Genomic DNA, 5,482 nt, shown 5'->3' with positions numbered 1-5,482 from the left:
ATCATAAATGGTTGACTTACAATTCCCTTACCCTGATTAATATTTTCATGGCTTTGTGAGAAAGCTTTCTGCCTCACAGGTATTTCTTAGAAGTAACTATCCTTTACTTATTCCTCTCGAGACAAGTTTATATCAAAGACCAATCAATTTGACATTTGGTTCTTATTTTTTTTTGGAAGTTTCTATGTTGTGGTGGCTTCTGTTTTGGGCAATTGGGAAAGTGAAATTTAGCATCCCTCATTTGAATACAGTTATTTTTCTACTTGTGTAGACTGTGGAGAGTAGATTTTGATTTCTGGCATATCAGGTTATTACTACCATACCATCAACTTGGCAGATGTTGATAATTTTGGGACAATGGTTTAATTTTTAAAATGATATATGTGAGCTATACAATGGTAAATGTAGTTTGATTTTCAAAATATGTGTATGTGTCTGTATGTGTTACTGCTGATGAGGCTACTATTGCTGAAATATCTTCTCCAAATGTTTCTTGTGTGTAGTTAATTTAGTAATACTTTGAATTGAGATGTCATGTTTTATGATGTATAGTGGTGGAGGAGATTAAAAAATGTTTCATTGTAGAAATACCCAGCTAGCTTTAGAAGATTTTTTAGTCTTTTAACAAGCACCATTCTGAAGAGTAGTTGGACATGAGCTTGTGCTTAGATGATTTTTTGTTGACCCTCTAGTGTCATCTATGGTCTTTAAGCATTCCTCTATGAATTGTATATTTGATCAATTTCCCACTTTAAAACTCTCAGTGCCCTTTTTCACTTTGATAAGTTTGACTCTTTTATTTTTATTTTTATGGATGACTTTGAATATCTTCTAAGTAACTAGTAAGTATATTTTGAATATCTTCGAATGAGTAAAGGAGTATGGTTTGTGAGAAACTAGATGTGCTTAGATAATACTATTCCCACCATGACCGTCAAGACCTCGATAATACTATTCCCAAGCCTACCTCTTAGTGAGAGATCAAATTGAAAAATCAAAATCTGAAGTTATTGAGTATCATGAACTATACATATAATGAATTATTGCACTATACATCAATTGCTGAAGTCTACAGATTTAATATTTATTGCACTCTTTGTTTCAAGGATGGAATCATGAAACTATACATATAATGAATTATGTTTGTGTAAAAATTATTTATATAAATATACAATTAATTTAAGTCAAATTTTTTTACAAGTGGTTTGAATCATATTCAGATTGAAAAGAGAGATTAAAGAAGATAAGTGAAGGGACTAAACTATAAGTTGTAATCAACATGAATTAGAAATTAGAAATTAGAAATGCCACAAAGAATAAGACAATAAAATTTTTACATTATGAAAAGAAAAATATCAGCGTATAGTCTAGCCAAAAGAGCAAAAATTTCTTCATAAATAGCTTATTTAGTCCTATTATAATCGTGCTACTAGTTTCTGTTGTGGGTCTTGGGCTCTTCGCAAGGGGATTCCCACTTGTAATGTCCAGAAAACTCTGTTACTTTTATGTCTTCATAACATAACATTATTAAAAAGGCCTTAATAACACTTTATTTTTTCCTTGTTCTGTATGCAGCTTGTAAGGGTTATTTAATGAATGCAACTGTTAATGGAAAGCTATTCTCCGGCTATATGATGCATTGTTGTGCTTGTTTAACACAACATAGAACTAGATCTGATCCATAATTTGTATGAGAAGCTAATAAAAAATATGTTATTATTTTTCAATTCCCATTTGCAGGAGAGAGATTTAGTGATTTAGTGTTAAGTGGAGTGCCTCCATTTTGGACTGGTAGGATTTTTAAAGATGCTTCTTGTTAGTCATTGTTGTATTTAGTATCTGTGTTTCTATTTGTGTCTCTGTATGTGTATTTTGTGACCTTTTTAATTTCCCCTTGGTTTCAATAGAGAGCGAGCAAGGGATATTTGAAGAAGTATTACATGGTGACCTAGAATTTTCAACAGACCCATGGCCTCGTATTTCTAAAGGTGCCAAAGATTTAGTAAGGAAAATGCTTATTCGAGATCCCAAAAGGTGGATATCTGCACATGATGTTTTGTGTGAGTTTCTGTCACTGGTTTGCTTTCATAATTACAATTTTTGTGTTTGACCTGTGTTGCTACTGAAATTAAAGGGTTGCAATTATTGTTGAGCAAAGCTTTTTGAAAAAGCATCTGTTATTCATTTCAGCTGCTTTATAAATAATTATTCTCATCATTTTTGTTCAACAATTGTCATAATTTTTTGCTTATGTATAATTCTATATCAAGGTGTTCTTAGGCACAACATTCTGTTTGCACTGTTGAACTTTTGTTTATATGTCTCACAGGCCATCCCTGGGTTCAAGTTGGTGGTGTGGCTCCTGACAAGCCTCTCGATTCTGCAATATTAAGTCGATTGAAGTAATTCTCTACAATGAACAAGCTCAAGAAAATGGCTATTAGAGTAAGTCACTTTATGTATTAAATAAGTGAATGGTTTGAAGCCAAATAATTGATAGTCATATACCTAAATTAAATTAATAGATGACTTGTAATTATTCAACTCATTTCTTTCCCCTTTTTTTGGCAGGTAATTGCAGAGAGCTTATCTGAAGAAGAAATTGCTGGCCTAAAAGAAATGTTCAAAATGATAGACACTGACAGTAGTGGTCAAATCACTTTTGAAGAACTTAAGGCTGGTTTGAAAAGATTTGGAGCTAATATTAAGGAATCTGAAATTTATGATTTAATGCAAGCAATAAGTTCATATATGTTTAAAGATGATTAAATGCACCTAAACTATTATATATGACTTTTTTTTTTTAAAAAAAATATTACAAAAGAATATATAATATATTACTTTAAAATTTAAGATGAAATAAATTTAATATTTAGAATTATTATTAAAAATTTGTAAGTAAGTCTTTATTCATTTGTTACTTGTGTTTTTGGAGTATTGATTTAGTATTTTCTTTTTCAATAATATTGGAGTATTGATTTAGCTGGTGAACTTTAATCTTTTCTTGTTATTGAAAAAATATATGTACTTCTGCATTTGAACTTAGCATGGTTGCCATTTCAGGAAGCTCTGGATGTTGTTCATATAAGCAAAGTGTAAATTTTTTAATGGTTTTTGGTAAGTTTTTGGGAGAAAGTTTACTTGGTGCATTATATATTGTAAAAAAAAAAGAGGGACCTACTTCTGTATAATCTTTCTACTAGCCTTGCATCATTGTTAAAATGTCATTTTGGTTGAGAGTTGTACTCTGAATATTTATACTAGATAACTTAGTTTGTCCAAGCAGGATTTTAGACTGTTGAAAGTCTTATTACCATGTCTTTTGGATAGAAAGAACTGTTATCAATGCAATTGTTTATTTTCAAAGAAATTTTGATAGGCAGTAGGTTCTCTACTGAAGAATTTTTGGGGGTATGTTTCAAGGAAATAAGTAAAGAAATGACTTATGGATTTTAGTGGTTAAACAGACTGTGGGGCTTGCGAGGGCGATGATCAAGCATAGGTTAGAAGTAGAGGGCTTACTTGATGCAGTGGAGATTGTTGGAACAAGTGGTGATGGAGCAAACACAGTTAACATTTCGACTGGAGCTTCAATACTTGCTGCAACTTGTGGTACCAAAATTGCAAAGGTGGCATCAATATTATTGATTACTTGACATGAATGTGATCCCATATTGTAAATTGTTAGAGCTAAACTTGATTTTTTTTCCCTTTAAGCAAGGAAATCATTCAAGTTCTTCAGCATGTGGAAGTGCCGATGTATTAGAAGAGTTGGGGATAGTTATCGACCTGGAACCTGAGGTTGGTGCTGTAAAATTTTCTGTTTTAGATGTATAAGCTGGTAGATTAATAAGATGCTAAACCAATTTCAAATTTGTCAATGTCTTTGTCAGCAACAACTTCTCATCTTGTAAGAGTGTAACTGAACATTATTCTGATTCAATTCAAGTTTGTGATATGCGTGACTTAATTGTCTTATTAAATTTGTTCTGATCATTTTTTTATTATGAATGTGCTCTCTGTTTTATTTGTAAATGCATAATAATGCATTACTAATGTGCTCAATTTGTTCCTTAGTATGTTCTGGTCTTGATATTAGCTATTTTTTTATATAAAAATTCCTTATATGTGACAATATGCTTTACTCTTGTTCTATTTCTAAATTACTTCAAGAGATATTTCACCTTTGGTGACAAATCTCAGCAGGAAATCATTGAAATTGAAATATTATTCTTTCATCATAAGCAATGAGATTACTTACCTTTTAATATGCTATTCTCTTCTTCAATTATGGTGATCACGTCAAGATATACATTTGCTCAACCTTTAATTCCTAATATTATATCTTCCAATATAGTTAAGACTTTCAAGAAACTACTTTCTCTATTGTCTGACATATTGAATGAAAATGGGACTGGGTAATGAAAATAGAAATTCTTCTTAATTTCTAACCATTCTCACATTCTAGGTGCATATGTAGCAAACTAAAATTTTTGGGTCAAAGCTTAGTTGGATAGTGATGAAGGCATCAATGGGCATATTCTTGTGAGAAGGCCAAAGTAGAGTTGAATTACAACCCTAGAAGCTTGAAAGAAGGGCTGGAAGAGGTTCTATCGTGGCGTATGAACTTAGGCAGGTTTTTATTGACCCCTCTCCTTTCTAACAGCCAAGTTTTTGTATAATAATGCTTTATGTATAATATCATATTCTAACTTTTCATACTTGAAAATCCTTTGGTGTATGCATAATATGAAAAGCCTTTGGTGTAGAGTTGTATGGTACATTCATATGCAAGACCTGATTCTGTTTTGGAAAGCCTTTCATTTTATTCTACTTTTCCATAAAACTTGTGGAAAGATTTTAAAGCAAGACCTGATTCTTTTTGGATTGACTCTTTTAAATTTAATGGCGCATGATTGAATTGTGAAAAATGCTAAGAGACTACATGTTCTGGGCACTTTCTCTTCTGTTGAAATTTTCTGGCTCCTTTGTCTTTAAAGAGAATGTTCTTTCATTCTTAAAGAGTTTTGGGTGAGAGAATTATCTGCATTTAAAATGTTGTTATGATTTTTCTATTGAATGAACTTTCTAAAATTGGCAACAATGTTATTAATTGACTGTGAGCAAAACGAGAATAATTATTTCTTAACTACAACAGGTATGTTTAAGAGCATGTAATTAATAATTTCATGTGATCAGCTCAATGGTGATTTTATATTGTATAGACTCCAAAGTAATACATGCTGTGATATGCGATTTAAAATGTTGCAGTGCTAGATTTCACAATGCAGCTGATGGAAACAAGATTTGAGAATGATATTGTTCTTGCATTAATTGTCTTTTCTCTACAGTATATTCTTGTAAACCATGAATATTGGAAATACAAGGCGAAGCATACTCACTGGAGAATAACATTGAAGGTACACCTTGGTTCTCTATTTCCATCCCTTGTTCTTTCTTATCTTTCTCCGTCATAGTATAG

General features: G+C 31.5%; 1 long non-coding RNA gene across 1 annotated transcript; it reads left to right on the top strand.

Annotated features, from left to right (window-relative positions):
- The first annotated feature begins 1,961 nt into the window (after nucleotides 1–1,961).
- On the top strand, nucleotides 1,962–2,735 carry LOC133789780 (uncharacterized). Its single transcript, XR_009873701.1, has 3 exons — nucleotides 1,962–2,060; nucleotides 2,330–2,445; nucleotides 2,572–2,735. It is a non-coding gene; the product is annotated as an uncharacterized LOC133789780 (long non-coding RNA).
- The last annotated feature ends 2,747 nt before the right edge of the window (nucleotides 2,736–5,482 follow it).

Source organism: Humulus lupulus, chromosome 7, assembly GCF_963169125.1.
Source record: "Humulus lupulus chromosome 7, drHumLupu1.1, whole genome shotgun sequence".
Taxonomy (NCBI): Eukaryota; Viridiplantae; Streptophyta; class Magnoliopsida; order Rosales; family Cannabaceae; genus Humulus; species Humulus lupulus.
This window is presented reverse-complemented; position numbering and strand designations above follow the sequence as displayed.